Source organism: Phyllobates terribilis, unplaced genomic scaffold (assembly GCF_046119375.1).
Source record: "Phyllobates terribilis strain yellow unplaced genomic scaffold, ASM4611937v1 Scaffold_11__3_contigs__length_659146591, whole genome shotgun sequence".
NCBI lineage: Eukaryota > Metazoa > Chordata > Amphibia > Anura > Dendrobatidae > Phyllobates > Phyllobates terribilis.
Genome location: NW_027362771.1, coordinates 578,818,116 through 578,839,458, shown reverse-complemented (window position 1 = coordinate 578,839,458; position 21,343 = coordinate 578,818,116). Strand labels below are relative to the sequence as shown.

Sequence of the window (21,343 nt, the reverse complement as noted above, 5' to 3'; positions counted from 1 at the left end):
TGAATAGGTTGAACAACACACAACTGGCAGACTTTTACTGGAGTGTAATATTTGGCACGCTCCAAAAAATGTCACGATTATTACTGCAGTAATATCAGACCACGTGTGATGATGGATAAAATTTTCTGCTTTCACAATACAGCAATGCGAATAAAATAAAAAAAATCTTGCTGTATCCTGCTAACAAGCAAATGGAGTAGTAAAATGGTGTACTATATTGCTTTTTAAGCAAATAATCAGAATTAAGAGCAAAAAAAAAATTAGCCCTGATATAAAGGGCTATGGATATCTGTAACAGCAGCAGCAGCAGACACAACGTGCAATGGATCCTATTCTGCTCATATACTCTCCACAAACTCTGCCTGCCTAAGGCTGTGTGCCCACTATGTGTTTTTTAATCATTTACGCAGCGGCAATTCCGCGTTAATCCACATGTGCTGTGCACATGCTGCGGAAATTTCCTCTGCAGATTATCATTGTGGAAAAATCCGCAGCACTACCAATTATTTCGCGGAAGCGTGGCGTTTCCGCCGCTATTGACTTGCATTGGACCGCATGTCATCCGCATCACTGCATCTGTACATGCAGATACCATGCGTTTCAATGTGCGGATGGTACCCGGGTTTGGAGAAGAGGAGACTCTCCCCCAGACCCGGGTACCGTAGAACCTGTAAAAAAAAGAATAAAATAAAAAATAAATATCATACTTACCTTCTGATGGCCCTCGATGTTCTTGTCTCGGCTTGCCGGCAGCTCGCGGTAGACTAAAAGGACCTGCGGTTACGTCATTTAGTCATGTAACGGGTCATGCGACCGCTGACGTCGGCAAGTCCTTTAATCTACCACGAGCTGCCTTCAAGCCGAGACGCATCGGATAATGACATCGGGGGCCATCAGAAGGAAAGTATAATATTTATTTTTTATTTTTTACCATTTTTTCGGTCACACTATATAAATCCACGCCGGTTGCATGGATTTATATAGTGTGATCAAGTTGTCAAGCACTTTCCAAGTGATGCTAAAATCGCTTGGAAAGAGCTTGACAACCCGCATGTGGAAATGCATGTGAAGAACGCTTCACTTCCGCATGTCCCTGGCAGGAAAAACGCATGTGAAATCCACATGTACAATCCACATGTACAATCCGCATGCGTTTTTTCTGTCAGGGAGATGCACAAACGCTCAGGAAAAATCCGGAGCATTTCTGCATTGTGGGCATATAGCTTAACACCTGATATCACCAGGATTAATAATATATGCAGCTGGATTAGTCCTTAGCAGGACTATTAGTTAAGATAGCTGTGCAATGCCTAATACCTCACTAATAAACTGCCAGTTCTCTGCCTAGCTCAGTAGCAGCTCTCCCTACTCTGCCTGTCTGAAGGGTAGACTGTGACGAGCATAGGGTCACCGGGTCTGATATAGACCTGATGACACTATGGGGCCAGTCAGTCACTGTAATGCCACAACCAACATGGCTGCGGCATTAAGTGAGTGGCAGGCAATTCCTGCATGTTTACTTGCTGTTAAAACAGCGCCAAACATGTGTGGCAGGGACTCAAGCTCCCGCCCGAGCATCCCGGAAATACTCGCCGAGCACTGAGCATCTTGAACAGTGAGATGCTAGGGTGAGTACCGAGCAGATGCGAGCACGCTCGCTCATCACTAGTTAGTAGTGATAAGCGAGCGTGCTCATTTAACCCTTTCGCCGAGCACACTCGGATGCTTTCTGAGTATCTTCGGCGTGCTCGTATATTAAGTTCGAGTCCCTACGTCTGCATGATTTATGGCTGTTAGTCAGCCTCAACACATGCAGAGAGTGCATGTTTGTTAGGGAATCCTCACATGTGTTGAGGCTGGCTAACAGCCATAAATCATGCAGACGCAGGGACTTGAACTTAATATACGAGCACGTCGAAGATACTTGGAAAGCACCCAAGCGTGCTCGGCGAAAGGGTTATATGAGCATGCTCGCTCATCACTACTAGTTAGAGCTAATAGGGTTGAATAGCATTAGGGATAGTTTGGTACAAGGCCCTCAGGAACATTCTTCTCACAGTTTTTGCACTAGGAGCCAAGAACTTTGAACTATACTTTAGATGATTTTTTCAATTGTAATTTCATCACCTTTTTTCATGTAAAACCACAATACATAATCTTTTAGGTCACATTTTCTTGTATAAACGCAGATGCTCGTTAACTCAATAGTTTTATGGTATCATGATACACGGAAGTCAAGACTAAAGACTAAGTACAGGATGAAATTGGGTGAAAAGTGAAGTCATGCATGTCATGTTATTGCAGGACATTATAATGTCTGAAATCCCATAGTCAAATGTTAGTCACATTTATTTGATTTCTAAAATATCCATATATTTTTTTAAATTATCACACTTGTCACAATAATCATAAAGTGCATACCATTTCTCTATCATCACGTGAACACAGCCCAAGAAAATTTATGATCTTAGGTTATGAAGGGATTAATGCTTCAAAACTAAAATTCCAATTTATTTATTAAGGATAGATACAAGTAAAATAAACAATTTAAAATGAAGCAGGTGAACATACAACTAACACAGTTATGTTGGAAATTCTTACACCTTTTTTTAATAATATATAACCAAATACCTATACACAGAGGGATCTCCAATCAGGGTTAGGCTAAATTGCAAGTGTATAGGTGAATTACATAGTGTAGTGGTCTCAGGATAGACCTGTCTTTATCGAGCATCAACATTTGATTACCAGTATGTATTTTGCTAGCAGGGTTATGTGAGACATTTTACACCTTTTTTATGTATAAAATCAATTACATGTACACAGAGGGCTCTCAAAAACAAGGTAAGGCTAAAGTGCAAGTGCTGAAATAATAATAAATTATATAGTATAATAACCTCCAACTATACCTTTTTTCTAGAGCATCAGCATCTGATTGTCAACATGCATCGTGGCACCACACTCGCTCACACCCCTGACAGGCTGAGAGGGCTCCTTCACTAGCTCCAGTGAAGCAGAACATTGTCAGCCTGGGAGAGCTGCCACAAGTTTCTATTAGATATAACGGACTTACTGTATATCAGGCTAGAAACCAGCCCGGTAGCATGTTCGTCGGACCGGACAATGGACGTGAGAGTTCGTGGATTGAGATAAAAGAGCAGCCCAAGGTTAAATTATATATTTAATCGCCGTAAGGGCACACTAGACATTACACTATATAAATAAGGGTTATACATACTTAATGGTCAGAGATGAAAGCACACTAGTAGTGGTACAAAAGATATAAGCAGAACTTAAGAGTCAATTACAAGTCAGATGAAAGACCTGGCTTGTGGGGGAGGGGCTGCCACATGGGAGACTTGTGAGGCCCTCTCTTTTTTTTGCAGGACTTCGCCCACACGATGTATCCTCGCGACCTCCCAGGGACAAAGACCCTGGGCTCTAGCTACAGGGGTTCTTAACCTCTCTGAGTCACTCCCCTTACTGCCCCCTGGTTGAGCCTAAGTCTCTACTCCTGGTCTCTCTCAGCTAAAAACTCGCCAAAACTAAAATGGGCTATACCTCCTTAACGGACAGTCCTAGGAAACCGGTTCTGGTGTCATCGGACCCAGCCGGGCCCCTGCTACGCGTAGATACCAAGCACCAGGGCCCTAGGAGCTCCCACAATACTGTGCCATGTATCTTCCTTAGCCTATGCGCTGGACTGTGCTGAAAGCCAGTGTGACATTCCCCATTCTCTTGGGTTTCCAAAAATCTACTTTGTGTATCACTGGGATGTATCGTATTTAGTGTTGAGCGAGCACTAAAATGCTCGGGTGCTCGAAGCTCGGGCCGGCTCACCGTGATACTTGGGTGCTCGACCCGAGCAAGTAGCCCAATGTTAGTCTATGGGAGACTCGAGCATTTTTGCGGTGGCACCCCCGGCAGTCTTTTAAAAGCCTAACAAGTGCCCAAAACGATAGTGACAGTGCTCAAATGACATGGGGACAGCATGGGGATCGCCCCAGGAAGCATTTCTGACCCCCAGGTCACTGCTGTCAACAACGTGGTCAGAGGTATTAAGTCACTTTTACAGGCTCACAATAAAACGTTCAAAAACGAAAGTGAAACTTTTTTCCTGTGAAATATGTTAAGGAACATCCTTTCCAGGGAGAAGACTTGTGTATAAGTTAAAATAAATGAACAAAAACAAAAATGCTCCTCCACACCTTCGGCTATGTTCACAAGTAGCATTTTTTATGCGTTTTTGCACTTTTGTATTGCTTTCAACTATGACAAATGCATTCACCGTGAAATGTCATTTTAACATTTTACAACCTTATCTGGCCATGTGCTGCGTGACACATGCATAAAGTGCTGAAAAGACAAGGGAACAGAATGGGGAAGACCCCTGGAAGCATCTCTGACTCCCAGGTCACTATCTAAAAGTGTGCCCATCATAAGTGATCCTTACCGCATCAGAAGATGCAGACTTGCAACTATCCCCATGCAAGTTCTAGTCCCAGGGCAGTGTTCAATTGTACCTCCCCCATTCCTTGCAATACAAGCTCAAGTAAGCAGCCTGCCACCCACCCACCTCCAGGCTGCAATACCATACTGCTTGCTTGCTTGAACTTGAAATTGGGCCTTTTAGGCATGTGGAGGCGGAATCTGGCCACCACGTCATGGCAGTGTTGGCGGCCTGGAATCCATACTCCGTCTCCAGCCGCCCGTCGGCCGGGTGTCCATACTCGGTCCCCAGCCGCCCCGTGGCCGGGTCTCCACACACGGTCCCCAGCCGCCTGGGGGCAGCCGGGTGTCCATAAACGGTCCCCAGCCGCCCCTATTTCTCCTTGGAACATCCCCCCACACACTTTTCTTAGCCCGGCCTGCTTTAGGCAGCATTGGACGAGCCCACCAGAGAACCAGACTCCTCCGGTGGGCCCTGACTTCTCCATCGGTGGAGTTGAGAGTGCCAAGGTGAGGAGCATGATGATGATGACAGAAGTTAGCATCTGCTATGTTTTCTTTTAATGCAAGTGTAAGTGTGCAGCCTGCCACCCACCCACCCCCAGACTGCAATTCCATACTGCTAGCTTCCACTTGAAATGGGGCCTTTTAGTTTGGAGGAGGCCGAAGCTGGCCACTACCTCATGGCTGCTTCGGCAGCGAGGTATCCATACTCAGTCCCCAGCCACCCATATTTGTCCTGGTGTGCCTTACACATAAGATTAAGCGCGTATACCAAAACATTACCTGTGCCCTCCCCAGTGCATTTAGTGAGGAGAGCCTATTCCTCTGTAGTGTGTGCATGCCAAACCCCTGTTCATGGTACATGCGAAGATGCCTCCCACCTTGCACCTGTCGTTGCAGACTTGCAACTATCCCCATTCAAGTCCTTGTCCCAGGGCAGTGTTCAATTGTACCTCTCCCATTCCTTGCAATGCAAGCGCAAGTATGCAGCCTGCCACCCACCCACCCCCAGGCTGCAATACCATACTGCTTGCTTGCTTGCACTTTAAATTGGGCCTTTTAGGCATGTGGAGGCGGAATCTGGCCACCACGCCATGGCTGTGTCGGCGGCCTGGTATCCATACTCAGTCCCCAGCCGCCTGGTGGCCGGGTGTCCCCGCTTACTCCCCAGCCTCCAGGGGGTGGCCGGGTGTCCATACTCGGTCCCCAGCCACCCCTATTTGTCCCGGTAACCTTTCCCACACTTTTCTTAGCCTGGCCTGCTTTAGGGCAGCATTGGCCGAGCCCACCGGACTATCAGACTGCTCCGGTGGGCCCTGGCTTCTCCATCAGGGGAGTTGAGAGTTCCAAGGTGAGGAGCATGATGAGGATGATAGAAGTTAGCATCTGCTTTGTTTTGTTGTAATGCAAGCGCATGTATGTAGTAGCTGCTAGGCCTGAGGTGGTCAGTGTTTTGGCGCATATCCTACCTCCTCCGAGGATTGCTGGATGTTTTCCTGCTACTATCCAAGTTCTATGACTCCCGTTAAAACAAAGCTTCAGGTGATAAATGATGGATGAGGTAGTGGCAAAGGAGAAAGAGCAGGAGGAAAAGGGACCATTCTCATCAATATCAGGCCAGTTGTTAGAACCTTGCTGTTAGGTTTTTTTTCCTTTGCTGGTCACATGACCTTGTTGGCCTATTTAATCCTGCTCCGCCCTTCTGGCTTTGCTGGACTTCATTGTATATCTACTTTCTAGCTAGCCTGTGCTCTGTATCTAACTCTGTTAGTTTGCTTGGTCTACGGACCTCTATGTTCTATCTATTTTGTTTGTTCGTCTGTCTGCTACTATTTCTGTTAGGAGGTGTCCCATATTCCTCCCAGTCCTTAGTACTTGTAGGGATTCCCTCCCCACATCTATAGGTCTTCGTACAGACTAGATTAGGACTTTAGCAGGTCTGATCGCAGGATCAGGTTCCCTGTTACATCGTAGGGATTCAGCTGAGTCTTATAGTAGGGACAGATCTCCTCTCTTTCCTTAGCTTTGGTAGCAGAACATAACAGTAAGTCCAGCCTGCAAATTCTCTAAGGAAAGATTTTTTTTTTTTTTTTTTTTTTTTTGTTCCATCATGGTGTCGGTTCAGGATTTGGCTAAACACCTGCAGGGACTCTCTCTGGAAGTGGCCGAGCTCCGTCAGCACGTGAGTAACTGTCCTGGAGCATATTTCTTGGAGCCTAAGGTATGTTTGCCGGATTTATTTTTTGGTGAACATCGAGAATTTTTTTCATTTAAAAATGCTTGCTTATTGTATTTTCGTTTGAGACCCAAGTCCTCTGGGGATGAATCCCAGCGCGTAGGGTTCATAATGTCACTTTTGCGCAAAGAGCCTCAGGAGTGGGCCTTTTCTTTGCAACCTAGTGATTCATGCTTCAGATCAGTGGATAGTTTTTTTTCTGCTTTGGGACTATTATATGATGATCCTGACCGTGTCGCATCAGCTGAGACTGAGTTGAGACGTCTAAAACAAGGATCGGGTAATGTGGAAAAATATTGTACACATTTTCGTCGTTGGTCCACTCAAACAGGGTGGAACGATTCTGCTCTGAAAAGTCTATTTCTTGCTGGGCTCAGTGAAAGGGTTAAAGACCTGCTAATTGCTTATCCTACACCTGAAGATTTGCAACAGGCTATGCAATTAGCTATACGGGTGGATAGAAGACTGCGTGCTAGGGTTAATGAGAGCAAATCCTCTGCTATGTCAGTTTCTGGTTATGATAATGTGTGTACTAACAGTGGTGAACCGATGGAGATTGGATCGGTGGCACCTCGCTCTCAAGAAAAAGACCATCGTTTTTCGCAAGGCTTGTGTTTCTATTGCGGAAAAACTGGTCATTTGATTAAAGGCTGTGAGCTTCGTATGAAGAAAGAAAAAAAAATGGTCAGTCACGCCCGTATTGCCTGTTTAAATTCCAAGGGTATATTTTTAGCTGCTTCCACGATTGCTCAGGAAAAATTAATGGAATTTCGGGTGTTTGTTGATTGCGGGTCTACACTGAATGTAATTGATGGGGGATTCGTGGAAAAACTCAATTTAAAACCTGAACCTTTGTCATCCCCCATTGCTGTGGTTTCTGTGGATGGCTCCCCTTTGAAGAATATTACTCTCAAGGTCAGTGAATTTCCTCTCACTATTAATGGTGTTCACCATGAGAAATTGGATTTGGTAGTGTTGAATAACTTGCCTTCTCCAGTAATATTGGGTTTGCCCTGGTTAAAATTTCACAATCCTGTACTGGATTGGTCTACCAGTGAAATTAAATCCTGGAGCCATAAATGTTATGACAAGTGTTGTAACGGGCGTATTGCAGCTTTGGATAGGGGAGAATTGCCTGTTCCTATTCAGGATTTTTGGAGAGTTTTTTCTGAGAAGGAATCGCAGGTTTTGCCTCCCCATAGAGACTATGATTGTTCTATTGAATTTGTCCCTGGAGCGACTCTTCCTAAGAGTCGTTTATTTAACCTTACTATTCCTGAGAGGAAGGCTTTGGAGGAATACATACAGACAAGTTTGGCCGCCGGTCACATTAGGCCCTCTAAGTCTCCTGTGGCGGTTGGATTTTTTTTTGTAAAAAAAAAGGACGGCGGTTTACGTCCTTGTCTGGATTTTCGTGAGATTAACAAAATTACGGTACGCAATCCTTACCCACTGCCATTGATTCCTGATCTGTTTAACCAGTTATTGGGGGCCAAGTGGTTCTCTAAAATTGACCTTAAGGGGGCATACAATCTGTTGCGCATGAAGGAGGGTGATGAATGGAAGACTGCTTTTAACACTCCTGTGGGTCATTTTGAGAATCTGGTTATGCCTTTTGGTCTTACTAATGCTCCTGCATTTTTTCAGAATCTGATTAATGACATCCTTAGACCTTTGATCGGTAAAAATGTGGTTGTGTATTTGGATGACATTTTGATTTATTCGCCAGATCTGGAGTCTCATTGGCGGAGCGTGCGTGAGGTATTACAGTTATTAATGGACAATTCGCTTTTTGCTAAGCTGGAGAAATGTGAGTTCGCTGTACAGAGAATTAGTTTTTTGGGCTACATTATCTCCAGCAAAGGTTTTGAGATGGATCCGGTTAAGGTTCAGGCTGTGCAGGAATGGCCTAGGCCTATTGGTTTGAAATCGATACAGAGGTTTTTGGGTTTCGCCAATTACTATAGAAAATTCATAAAAAATTTTTCTAGTATTGTCAAACCTCTGACTGATCTCACCAGGAAAGGTGCTGATGCGGTTCAGTGGTCTTCTGAGGCCATTGAAGCTTTTGTGTATCTCAAGGAGAGGTTCACCTCTGCTCCCATCCTTATGCAGCCTGATGTTACTAGGCCGTTTTTGGTTGAGGTTGATGCTTCCTCTGTGGGGGTTGGCGCAGTATTGTCTCAGGATAACGGGGATGGATTACATCCCTGTGCCTTTTTTTCAAAAAAAATTTCGGAGACTGAATTGAATTACGATATTGGTAATCGGGAATTATTAGCTATTAAACTCGCATTTGAACACTGGCGCCACTTCTTGGAAGGTGCGGAATTTCCCGTTCAGGTTCTTACGGATCATAAAAATCTGATATATCTTGATGCTGCCAAGCGCCTGAATGCCCGTCAGGCTAGGTGGGCACTGTTTTTCTCGCGGTTTAATTTCTCCGTTACTTACATCCCTGGTACTAAGAATGTTAAGGCGGATGCCTTGTCTCGCAGTTTTTCTCCCATAGTCGGTGCTGAGAAAGAGGAAAACATTTTACAAGAAGGTGTTGTGATAGCTGCTTTAGACTCCGTTTTGGAAGATGAGATTCTTAAAGCTCAGGAGAATGCCCCATCTAACACTCCTCATGGGAGGTTGTTTGTGCCTGAGACCTTTAGGAGAGATTTGTTTGTTGAGTGTCACGAATCTCGGTTGGCAGGTCATCCCGGAATCTCTGAGACCAAGAGACTGGTGGGTCGCAGTTTTTGGTGGCCTGGATGGCAGAAGGAAGTCATTAAGTGGGTGCGCCAATGTACTATATGTGCTAGATCTAAGTCCTCACATACTCCTGCTGCGGGGTTGCTTTGTCCTTTGGAGGTCCCCAGTGCTCCTTGGACACATTTGGCTATGGACTTTATAACTGACCTTCCCCCCTCTGAGGGTTTTACTGTCATCTGGGTGGTCGTGGACCGTTTTAGCAAGATGTGTCACTTGGTTCCCTTCGTCAAACTGCCCTGCGCTAAAACTATCGCTAAGGCCTTTGTCAAGGAAATTGTCAGACTTCATGGCGTTCCTACTGACATTGTTTCTGATAGGGGTCCTCAGTTCGTGGCTCGTTTTTGGCGTGCCTTTTGTGACAGGTTGGGAATTCATTTGTCGTTTTCGTCCGGATATCATCCTGAATCTAATGGCCAGACAGAAAGGAAAAACCAGGATGTTGAGCAGTTCTTGCGTTGTTTTGTGGCAGACAATCAAGAGGGGTGGTCTGAGTTTCTGCCACTTGCCGAATTTGCTCTGAACAATCATACATCTTCTTCTGCTGGTTGTTCGCCTTTTTTTTGTTGTTCTGGGAGACATCCGTCGTTTGGGTCGTTCTCCAAGTTGGGATCTGCCGTGCCTGAGGAGGAGAATTTTTCCGGTGATTTGGAAAGAGTTTGGACGGATGTGCGTGGTAATCTTCAGGAGGCCAACAGAAAATCTAAAGACTACTTTGATAGGAAACGACAGGAGGTTTTGTTCGCTGTTGGTGACATGGTTTGGTTGTCCTCTAGGAATCTGCGGTTGAGGATTCCTTCTAAGAAATTGGGTCCCAAGTTTGTAGGGCCCTTTAAGGTGCTTCAGGTTGTCAACCAATCTGCTGTTAGGTTGGAGGTTCCTACCTCCTGGAGAATTAATCCGGTCTTTCATGTCTCTCTGTTAAAAAAAGCTGTTGTGTCGGATGGTGACGCCTCTGCCTCTGTTCCTCCGGTGGTGGAGGACGGGGAATATGAAATTTCTCGCATCCTTAACTCTAGACGGTATAGAGGTAGTTTGCAGTATCTTGTGGCCTGGAAAGGTTTCGGACCCGAGGATAACTCTTGGGTGAGGTCAGATGATGTTTCCGCGTCCAGACTTATCAGAGCGTTTCACAGGAGATTTCCTGATAAGCCTGGTCCTAGGGGATCCGGAGGATCCTCTTAGAAGGGGGGGTACTGTTAGAACCTTGCTGTTAGGTTTTTTTTCCTTTGCTGGTCACATGACCTTGTTGGCCTATTTAATCCTGCTCCGCCCTTCTGGCTTTGCTGGACTTCATTGTATATCTACTTTCTAGCTAGCCTGTGCTCTGTATCTAACTCTGTTAGTTTGCTTGGTCTACGGACCTCTATGTTCTATCTATTTTGTTTGTTCGTCTGTCTGCTACTATTTCTGTTAGGAGGTGTCCCATATTCCTCCCAGTCCTTAGTACTTGTAGGGATTCCCTCCCCACATCTATAGGTCTTCGTACAGACTAGATTAGGACTTTAGCAGGTCTGATCGCAGGATCAGGTTCCCTGTTACATCGTAGGGATTCAGCTGAGTCTTATAGTAGGGACAGATCTCCTCTCTTTCCTTAGCTTTGGTAGCAGAACATAACACCAGTCAACCAGATATGTCTTGTAGGATATGTTTCTGTAACAAAAGGAGCGGTTCGGCTACACAGTTATAGGGCATACAGTGAGTGCAATGCCTACCAAAAATTTCGAGCCAGTCTAATGCCCCTTGGAAATGACATGGAGGTCAGAGGGCGCTAACTAAACCTTTTTTTCCATTTATAGCAACTGGGTCTCCCATGCACTGTGGGCCTAAGCAGTGAATGGAAGGCTTTCCAAAAATTATGAGGAACTGCAATGCCCCTTACAAGAGCCATGTGTGGCACCCCAGGGGTCTGGTTACCACAGTAATAGAGATATTACGTCGGAGAGCAAGTGGGAGGTTTCCTGGTCAGGATCCCTTAAACATGCAACATCCTCCTGCCCCAGTCCTGGGAGGGGAGAATTCTGCCCTTATAAACTGGATCTGCGGCGGGGTTGAGTGAGTCAGAGAACAGTCAGAGTCAGAGTGAGAGCAAGGGAAAGTAACAGCAAGGAGCTCTGTAGGAGCTAGGAGCTAAAGACCAGGGGCTCTAAGCTGAGCAGAGCTCGCCCTGGCAGAAGACAATAGAAACCGGACACAGGAGTCCGAAGCTGTGAGGACTTGTATATCCAGCAGCAGAAACCAGCCGACACGGGATTTCAGGTCCTCTGACCATAGAAGCCCGGAGGCTCAGTCACAAGCAAGGGACCAGCACCGCCGTCGTGGAGCGGAGGCTAACAGAAGGCCCCAAGTCACCAGCCATACGGGTGAGCACTACACGGTACACTCAGGGACGTGGGCTACTTCTACCTGCTTACATCAAGGTAGCCAGGAAGAGTGCAGACAGACGGGGAGGCCTACAACTCCACCTGGCCAGGGGAACTCCTGCTTGCTCACAGACTGACCAGGCCTCTTATGCTAGCCAGTACTCCCGGGAGGGTCTACCTTATAATCATCAGTAAAGACCCTGAACTGCACTGCAAAGACTCGGAGTCGTTCCTGCTGCGCTCGTGCACCATCACCCCCATCATCCACACTCACTGCCCTGAGGCTATACTCCTCCCGAGGGGAGTTATCCCATTCTATGCTGCGCACACAACACCAGCCTCAGCGGTCTGCCTCGGAGCGGTGGTACTCCCTGACCGCAATCCACGGGTGGCGCAGTCAGACAATTAACCTCAAAACCTAAGAAAGACTGCCACTGGTTTGACCAGCCTGAGCCACGGGACCGGTTCACCACCACGGAGACTACAGACCCCAGAGACCCGGCAACGGGTATCCCACACACGTGTACACACGGCCCAGGGGGCGCGTCACATGCAGTACAGCATATTACAAACATAAGTCCCATTATTGGGGAGTGGGTGTCCCATAGTATTTGCTTATGCCTTGCAAGCAAAAGCTGCCAAAAATTAGGACGGAGCAACTTGCAATGCCCCTTACAAGAGCCATGCAGTACAGCATATTACAAACATAAGTCCCATTATTGGGGAGTGGGTGCCACATAGTATTTGCTTATGCTTTCCCAGCAAAAGCTGCCAAAAATTAGGACGGAGCAACTTGCAATGCCCCTTACGAGAGCCATGCAGTACAGCATATTACAAACATAAGTCCCATTATTGGGGAGTGGGTGTCACATAGTATTTGCTTACGCTTTCCCAGCAAAAGCTGCCAAAAATTAGGACGGAGCAACTTGCAATGCCCCTTACAAGAGCCATGCAGTACAGCATATTACAAACATAAGTCCCATTATTGGGGAGTGGGTGTCCCATGGTATTTGCTTATGCTTTCCAAGCAAAAGCTGCCAAAAATTAGGACGGAGCAACTTGCAATGCCCCTTACAAGAGCCATGCAGTACAGCATATTACAAACATAAGTCCCATTATTGGGGAGTGGGTGTCCCATGGTATTTGCTTATGCTTTCCCAGCAAAAGCTGCCAAAAATTAGGACGGAGCAACTTGCAATGCCCCTTACAAGAGCCATGCAGTACAGTATATTACAAACATAAGTCCCATTATTGGGGAGTGGGTGTCCCATAGTATTTGCTTATGCCTTGCAAGCAAAAGCTGCCAAAAATTAGGACGGAGGAACTTGCAATGCTGGCACCCTGGTGGTATAGTGGTGGTGGAGGCTGAGGATAAGGAGAAGAACATAAAACAGCCGAAATGAGGAAGCGTATACCCATGTGTGGGTGTGAAGCGGTGCATGTGAATACACCTCCCGAAATAACACAGTGGATTTGACTTTATGTTACTCTGCTGTCATTTGGTGGTGATGAGAAGTCTGGCCCAATCCAGCCCTTGTTCATTTTGATAAGGGTCAGCTTGTCAGCATTGTCAGTTGACAGGCGAGTGTGCTTATCAGTTATAATTCCCCCAGCAGCACTAAAAACACGCTCTGATAACACGCTAGCGGCAGGGCAGGCCAGGACCTCCAAGGCGTACAGAGCGAGTTCATTCCAAGTGTCCAGCTTGGATACCCAATAATTAAAAGGCACAGAGGAATCACGGAGGACGCTGGTACGATCGGCAAGGTACTCCCTCACCATCTTTTGAAACTTTCCACTCCTTGTGAGAGTACCCCGCACCTCAGGGCCTGTAAGCTGGGCGGGTGTCAGAAAACTGTCCCAGAACGTTGACAGTGTTCCCCTGCCTCTGCTGGATTGGAGTTGCATCTCTCTCTCTGTACGCCTTGGTTGGGCAACGAACTGTGACCTCTGCCGCTAGCGTGTTCAGATGGGAATTTTTTTAAGAGTTCTGCAGCAAGGGTCTTCTGGTACTGCCCCATTTTTGTAGACCTCTCCACCTCAGGAATAAGAGAGTGAAAGTTCTCCTTGTAGCGGGGGTCTACAAGTGTCACCAACCAGTAATGACTGTCACCCAACATTTTGACAACGCGAGGGTCATGGTTAAGGCAGCGTAACATAAAGTCAGCCATGCGTGCCAGACTGGTAACGGGCAAGATTTCCGTGTCCTCACCAAGATGACGACTGACCATGCTCTCCTCCTCCTCCTCCTCTTCCTCCTCCCCCCTGTCCTCAGGCCACCCACGCTGAACCGACGGTATGACACTTGTACAGTTACTACCGTCTACAACGCATGATAGCAGCTCCTGTTCTTCCTCCTCCTCCTCCTCTCCCTCATTGTCCCCCAATGCACGTTGGGATGAGATGAGGCTGGGCTGTGTGTAATCGCCCGCTACGGCTTCTTGATCCATCTCATCATACTCTGGCTGCAATGCCTCCTCTTTAATTCTCTGCAGAGAGCGTTGCAAAAGACAGACAAGTGGGATGCTGACACTAATGACGGCGTCATCGCCACTCACCATCTTGGTGGCCTCCTCAAAGTTTGTCAGGATGGCACATATGTCAGACATCCAGGTCCACTCCCGAGGTCTTATGTGTGGAGTCCGACCTGAATATCGACGGCCTTGTTGCAGCTGGTACTCCACAACTGCTCTCTTCTGCTCACAAATCCTTTGCAACATGTGGAGGGTAGAGTTCCAAAGTGTGGGGACAGCACACACCAGTCGGTGTGCCGGAAGCTGCAAACGCTGCTGCAACACAGCAAGGGCGGCGGAAGCTGTAGCCGACTTGCGAAAATGAGCTGACAGGCGGCGTACTTTCACAAGCAGATCTGGCAACTCGGGGTACGATTTAAGAAACCGCTGAACCACGAGGTTAGGCACATGAGCCAGGCATGGTATGTGTGTGTTCTCACCTCGCCTCAGAGCCGCCACCAGGTTACGGCCATTGTCACACACGACCATGCCGGGATGTAGGTTCAGCGGTCTCAGCCTCAGATCTGCCTGCTCTTTCACAGCTGTCCACAACTCACAAGCAGTGTGAGGTTTATCACCTAAGCTTATGAGTTTCAGCACATCCTGTTGCCGCTTGGCGGAGGCAGTACTGCAATGCTTCCAGCTTGTAACTGATGTGGTGATATCTGAGATGGAGGCTGAACATGAGGAGGAGGAGGAGGATGCGCAGAGCTGTACACTGTGGGAGCAACTCTGACTGACATAGGACCCGCAATCCTCGGTGTGGGGAGGATGTGTTCCGTCCCAAGGTCCGACTGGGTCCCGGCTTCCACTATGTTTACCCAGTGTGCCGTCAGAGAGATGTACCATCCCTGGCCACAAGCACTTGTCCACGTGTCCGTTGTCAGGTGGACTCTCCCAGTAACTGCGTTGTTGAGGGCACGGCAGATGATTTGGGACACGTGCTTGTGTAGTGCGGGGATGGCACACCGGGCAAAATAATGTTGGCTGGGGACCGAGTACCGAGGGACGGCCACCGCCATAAGATTGCGGAAGGATTCCGTCTCCACCAGCCTAAAAGGCAGCATTTCCAATGCAAGCAGTCGTGAATAGTGTTGAGCCACCCCCGTAGTGTTCGAGTTCGGTTCCTTTCTTCGAACACCCTTGTGTTCGCCGAACTGTTCGTCGAACTGTTCGTCGAACACCTTCGAACATCGTTAAAACCAATGGCAGGCAAACAAAAACACATAGAAACACATAGAAAACACCTTCAAAGGTGTCCAAAAGCTGACAAACTGCTCAGAAGACATAACTAACACATGGAAAAGTGACAAGTACATATAGTCATGCGAAAATAAAAGAGGTGGAGGAGTAAAAGGAGGGGGAGACACAGATATAGGCATGTCATGCCCTTCTAAAATCCAAAAAGTGAGAAGCCGACACGGCCAGTCCGCTCCTGCCCGTGCCACCTCCGTGTCGCCGGGTTTGTGCCAGAGCCGCGGTGAACCCTGACGGCCAGCCCCCCTCTCCCAATACTGGTGCCTGTCCGCTGGTGGGTCGAGCGAGCCCCCCTGTGGTGGAGGCAGCTCTAAGCTTTTTAATTTAACTTGTCTCTCTAATTTGAATGAATACACTTTACATCCTTTTACAAGGATCTATTGAAGGGCAAGTCTCATGCCAGCAGCCGCGTAATTCCAGCTCCAGTAGCATCCACTAAAGCTGCTGCAGTTAAAAAGCTTTTATAAGGATCGAGCTCGGCTGTCCACTGCAAGGCATCCTACCGCCAGTCCCAGCTCCTATGCCTTGGGGTGCCTCCTGATGCTCTTCACTGAGTATCCCGTGGTCCCGAAGCATTTCCTTTGAAAAAATTAAGTGTCCAAACTACAGGTGGTGTAGCTTGCTTAACAGCCAGATAATCCGCTGACTAGCATACACTGCTACTAGGCACAAAGTATTTCCTGGGCTAGATGCAGTTAAAAATTTGTAATTAGATACTCTCGTTGGATGCTGAGAAAGCATTCCATATAGTCTCCTGGCACGCCATATATTATTCTCTTAAAAAGATTGGGGTAGGGGTCTAGGGGACCCTTTTATAGCCAAAATCACGGCCCTGTATCGCAATACGTCACCTAGGCTAAAGATAAATGGAACTGTAGCACCCTGAGGGCTCGGTTTCTACAGAGGTATTGCACCTAACCCAGAGGTGTGATATCTCACTCTCAGGTAAGGATGGAGTGTGGATCAGGACCCGACACCTGCATGCATTACACCACATTGCCGTGAAGCAGGGCGACCAACATGCCCCTGAGATGGGCACGACAGTCCCTGTCCCTGGCTGGAGTGGGGGGAGGGAACACTGAGGAAGGGGAACCCTGCAGTGCAGGAGCAGGGAGGAAGCAGTTCCTGGGTGCATTGAGAAGGGAGTATAAAAGGTGGGCACCATCTTAGTTCAGTGCAGAGAAGTCTGAGCAGAAGTGGCAGGGAGCAGGGGCTCTGCATGAGCTCTGCTCCGGAGGCGGGCCTAGTAACAGAGGCCCAGGCCTGGAAGAGGGAGAAGGAAGGAAGAGGAGCGGAGAAGGCTCCAGGAATGAGGAATGAAGGGATCCCAGGGGTGCGGACGGGCGAGTCGCCACCGCACGCCCGAATCCACCTGCGTGGAGGGGTCAGGCCAAAGGGGGAGACCGGTCCCCGAACTAGTGGAGGCAGGAAACGACCCTCAGCTAGAAACCGGAGGCTCTGACATTTTATGTGGCGCAGCCCCTCGCTACACCCGCTAGGAAGGCACCACATAGTGTCAGGGAAACTGGCGCCAAGTTTACCAAGAGGAGGCCCGAGGCAGCCGGACAGAAGTGTTGGTAAGAAAGGCCAGACAAAGGACACACAAAGGGGGTCCTGTGAAGTGCTCCAAAGTTATCTGGGAGTTGTCTGAGCCCCTAACCTGGTGAGCACAGTACGACGTGGGCAGCCGTTACCTGCAGACGTGGTCTGGATAATAAGAACTGTGAGTAAAGACCCTGAACTGCATCACTGACTCCGTGTCATTACTGCTGCTGCCCTGCACCATCACCCCCATCCTCCGCATACACTGCCCTGAGGCTATACTCCTCCCGTGGGGAGTTATGCTACGCTCTGCTGCACCCACAACACCAGCCTCAGTGGTCTGCCCTGTAGCAGCGGTTCACTCTGACCGCAATCCACGGGTGGCGTAGTCGGACATTTAAACATGAAAACCACATAAATAGTTCCGCCACTGGTTTGACCGCCCTGAGCCACGGAACTGGGTCGCCGCCACGAAGACTACAACCACCAGCATCCACCAAAAAGGGTCCGGCTCCGGGTGTCCCAAGGCCCAGGGGGTGCGTCAGAACATTTTCATCACCTTTCACAATCACCAATGGGACAAGGCAGTGATGTCGTCTGTCCCCTCTCTTATACATCCTAGTGACGGAGCACCTGCTCTCATCAATTCGCCATAACCCCAATATTAGGTGGATTGAGGGGGGAGGCACCGAGTACAAGTGCTCTCTATTTGCTGATGATGTCCTAGTATATATCACTCAATCACATATATCCATCCATGCTGTTATGGCTGAAATAGATCACTTTGTTACATGGTAAAATTTTAAAATCAATGCAGCGAAGTCTGAGGCCCTCGATGTCTCCCTCCCCAAATCCATATAGGATTCCATCCAGTCCAACTTTCCCTTTGCCTGGCCCTCACAGGGTATCAAATACTTAGGAATTCCTATTCATAGAGACCTCTCCCATCTATGTTATCTTAATTTTGGGCCCTTTATTGAACAACTCCATACAGACCACAGTTGGCAAGTTAGAACTGTAAGATTCACTACGTGAACCACTGGTGTTTTGTGGAAAAGCACATGTACACTGCGTTCCAAATTATTATACAAAAAGTGTTTAGGAGTGATAAGGGAAGAATTTGTTTGTTTGTCAGTTAAACTCATTGATGGTGATGTGTGTCAGGGCTCTTTATATCACTGTAAGCAATTGCAGACACCTGTGCTAATTAGTTTGGCAGGTGTGTCCAATGAAAGGCAAGACTACTTAAGAAGGCTCTCTCACATTATTAAGCAGCCTACATTTTCTGCCAAAATGGGAAAGAAAAAGGATGTGTCGGCTGCTGAGAAGCAACAAATTGTGGAGTGTTTAGGTCAAGGCATGACTACAATCAACATTGTGCGATGATCAGGATGAAGTGTCTTGGCAATCAAGAAGTATGTAGCTGATTCACAGTACACACGTGTGCGTGCTGATAAGGGCAAATTGAGGACTCTTTCCTACAGGCAATTACGTCAGGTTGAAAGAGCAGCGGCAAAAAAGCCTTGTCATAGCAGCAGACAAGTTTTTGAAGCTGCTTGTGCCTCCAACGTCCCCCGAACAACAAGATGCAGGGTCCTTCAGAGGTTTGCAGCTGTGCATGCGCCATCCTGTCGACCTCCTCTATCCACTTCACACAAGCAGAAACGGCTCCAGTGGGCCAAACATTACATGAAGACTGATTTCAAAACTGTTTTGTTCACGGATGAGTGCCGTGCAGCGCTCGATGGTCCAGATGGATGGAGTGGAGGATGGCTGGTTGATGGACACCCCACGCAAACACGGCTACAGCGCCAACAAGGAGGAGGTGGAGTAATGTTTTGGGCTGGAATCATGGGGAGAGAGATTGTCGGCCCCTTTAGGATCCCTGAAGGCGCTAAAGATGAACTCCATAATGTATGTGGATTTTCTCAAACAGCACTTCCTGCCATGGTTCAAGAAGAAGAACCGTGTATTTCACAGCAAGATCATTTTTCTGCATGATAATGCACCATCTCATGCTGCACATAAAACATCTGCATCTCTGGCTGATATGGGCATAAAAGGGGACAAACTTATGGTGTGACCCCCATGCTCCCCTGACCTCTACCCCATTCAGAACCTTTGGAGCATCATTAAAAGGAGTGTCTATGATGGCGGGAGGCAGTTCACATCTAAGCAACAGCTCTGGGAGGGTATTCTGTCCTCATGCAAAACAATTGAAGCAGAAACCATCCAAAACCTGACAAATTCAATGGACGAGAGAGTTCAGAAGCTCCTTTCGAACAAGGGGTCCTATGTGAAAATGTAACATCACCTAGAATAAAGTTTTGAGTTGAAAACTGTTTGATTTCAGTTTCTAACAACCTGCTAATGCTTATAATTTCAAAAATGACCATTTTTTTGGTCTTTATTAAAATGAAAAGGTTGATCGAAAAGTTTGGGGGATCTAAGAGTGTGGCAACCCAGTAATCATGATTACTTCGAATTCTGACAATATGAGGGTCATGCTGCAGGTAGTGCAGCAAGAAGGCACTTATGTGCCTTGCGCATCTCGGAGCCCCAAAATTATTTTCCGGGCTAGATGCAGCTAAAAATTATTTTTAATTTTAAATCTGGTGAAGCTTTAGTATAGCTGGCCTAATAGGATCAGTGCTGCACACTGCTACAAAGCCCAAATTATTTTCCAGTCAAGATACAGATAAACATGATTAGTAATTTGAAAGCTTAAAACGGTTGGTAGGGTGATTTTAACCAATCATCAAGCTTTTACTCTCCCCAGGATGACACAGGGGTAGAAAAGTCGTTTCGGATCCATGATTTGTTCATCTTTATGAACGTGAGTCTGTCTACATTATCAGTGGAGAGCCGCGTGCGCTTATCTGTCAGCACACCACCAGCAGCGCTGAACACACGTTCAGACAGAACGCTGGCTGCGGGGCATGACAAGATCTCCAAGGCGTAAGTGGCTAGCTCCGGCCATTTATCCAGATTGGAAGCCCAAAAAGAGCAAGGGTCCAGTGACACAGTCGTGGCTTCAATGTTTACTTGGAGATACTCCTGTACCATCGTCTCTAGGCGTTGACTATGTGTCAGACTTCTTGTCTCCTGTGGCCTTGCAAAGGATGGGCTAAAAAAGTGGTGAAATGATTCCGCAAAATTGATGTTACCAGCAGATACTGTGGTTCTGTTACGGTTTGAGTGCCGAACACTTGACGGTCCCACGGTTGGCAAGTTGGAACTGTGAGATTCACTACGTGCACCACTGGTATTTTGTGGAAAAGCACATGTAAGATTCTGCAACAGTCTCTGCTGATACTCCTGCATGCGTGCATCCCTTTCTATGGCAGGAATAATTTCTGCAAATTTACTTTTGTACCGGGGATCTAACAGTGTGGCAACCCAGTAGTCAGGATTATTTCTAATTCTCACATTTCGAGGGTCATGTTGCAGGTAGTGCAGCAAGAAGGCACTCATGTGTGTTGCGCATCCAGGAGCACCAAGTCCCTGTTGTGTTGGTGGCGAAGTAACAATCATGCTTCCTTCCTCTGTCCTCTCCCCCCAACCTCGCACAACAGAAATGTGATCAAGGTCTCCCTCATCTGATGAGTCTTCCATCAGTTCGTCCTCCACTTCTTCCTGGGCTCCTGCACCTTCCTCACTAGTTTGGCTGCTACCATGCGCCCTGGTAAAACCATCTCCCCCACCCTCACATGCCTGCCGCCTTGGTGCTGCCGACCGTCTGGACCTTGCAGATGTTAGCCCTTCCGCATACAACTCCTCCTCCTCTACTTCCTCCACCTCCTCTTGTGCCACCACCTGACTCCGAATTCTGTTTAACATGTGTTCCAGCATGTAAATCACCGGAATAGTCATGCTGATAATGGCATCGTCAGCAGTAAACATCTTCGTCGCCATTTCAAAACTGTGCAGAAGGGTGCATAGGTCCCTGATCTGAGACCACTCCTCCAGCGTGATTTGCCCCACCTCTGAATCTCGTTGGCCCAGGCTATACGTCAGAACGTATTGCACCAGGGCTTGTCGGTGCTGCCACAGTCGCTGCAACATGTGCAGAGTTGAATTCCACCGGGTAGGCACATCGCATTTTAGCCGGTGAAGTGGCAGGCCCAACGACTTCTGTAGAGATGTAAGTCGCTGAGCTGCGGGATGCGAACGGCGGAAGTGAGCACACAGCGACCGTGCCCTCTGCAGAAGGCCATCTAGTC

The 21,343-nt window shown here is 47.7% G+C and overlaps 1 protein-coding gene across 1 annotated transcript in view; it reads left to right on the top strand.

Annotated features, from left to right (window-relative positions):
- The first annotated feature begins 2,937 nt into the window (after positions 1–2,937).
- The window catches only part of LOC141166959 (beta-1,3-galactosyltransferase 2-like), a 330,044-nt gene continuing 311,638 nt past the window's right edge, over positions 2,938–21,343 (top strand). Inside the window, exon 1 of the mRNA XM_073654198.1 lies at positions 2,938–3,167. The gene's annotated coding sequence lies outside the window, so the exon portion shown is untranslated. The remainder of the gene's footprint in view (positions 3,168–21,343) is intronic.